The 1,151-nt window shown below is 27.5% G+C and overlaps 1 protein-coding gene across 1 annotated transcript in view; it reads right to left on the bottom strand.

The window, feature by feature from the left end:
- Positions 1-1,151, bottom strand: part of LOC107578200 (arf-GAP with GTPase, ANK repeat and PH domain-containing protein 3-like) — a 3,530-nt gene that overhangs the window by 1,900 nt on the left and 479 nt on the right. The gene's annotated exons all lie outside the window — the stretch shown is intronic.

Below are 1,151 nucleotides of genomic sequence, written 5' to 3'. Positions count from 1 at the left end.
GCTATTTGGACAGTTCTCTGCTCTCCTCAACTTGTGAAAAATCACTTTCTCGGATATCATCAATTATTGTAGCGCCGCGTCAGCATGCGGCCCTGGAGCTCCAAATTGAACTAGATAATTAAGGTATTTGGTGTAATACTACATTAGTATTTTACATGGCAATATGTAAACAGTTTTTATCCACAAAAGCTACAGTTATATGTCCTTACATGACCAGAAAATGTCCTTTAAGGAACAATTCACCCAACTTACGACTTACTTTCTTCAGTGGAGAACAAAAGGAGACATTTTCAAGAACGTTCACGCTGCTCTTTTCCATACAGTGACCAATAAGTACATTCATTTCCCCTATTTTTACAATTAGTTTACCTTTGCCGTCATTTAAACGCTCTCTTTAAGTTAATCTATAAAAACACTGATAATTTGATAACACTGTTACATGTTATTTTTAACAAATCTGAAAATGAATGTGCATTATAATGTTGTCACGCCTTAATTCATTTGGAACATTTGAAATTATTTATTTTGAATTAACTAATATTACAATTCCATGCTAATTTGTCTATTTACTGGTTATCTGCCATAATGTGAACTATGATCAGTTTATTGTATTTTAATTTTAAAATCTGTTAATCTGTATAAGTATTAATGACAACATATTCATATCATCTCCTTTTGGGTTCCACAGAAGAAATAAAGTCATAGCAGTTTGAAAACACATGAGAAATGAGGGCAGATTAATTAATTTACTTTTTTTTTTTTTTTTTTTTTTTACAAACTATTCCTATAACTTATATTTTATGACATATTTTATTAAAGTTTTCAATAAAGCTTTATAATTAAAGGAAAAATTAGACATTTCTTGAAGTGTTGTTAACTAATTGTTAACTAAAACTAAAACTATTCAAATTGTTGTTGTTAATTGAAATAAAGCGTAAAAATAAAATTTACAAATTTGATAGAAACATTGTCTTGGCAACTAACTGAAATAAACAAAGTTTAAGTTGAAGAACTAAAATTACTAAAACTGAAATAAAAATAAATGGCTAAATAGAAGCTAAATAAAATGGCAATAGCATGTAATAAAATGACAAAGTAAATTCAAATAAAAAATGTAAAAAGAAATGTTGCTATCGAAATATGAATAAATA

The sequence above is a fragment of the Sinocyclocheilus grahami genome, unplaced genomic scaffold (assembly GCF_001515645.1).
Source record: "Sinocyclocheilus grahami isolate Dianchi unplaced genomic scaffold, SAMN03320097.WGS_v1.1 scaffold9291.1, whole genome shotgun sequence".
Taxonomy (NCBI): domain Eukaryota; kingdom Metazoa; phylum Chordata; class Actinopteri; order Cypriniformes; family Cyprinidae; genus Sinocyclocheilus; species Sinocyclocheilus grahami.
This window is presented reverse-complemented; position numbering and strand designations above follow the sequence as displayed.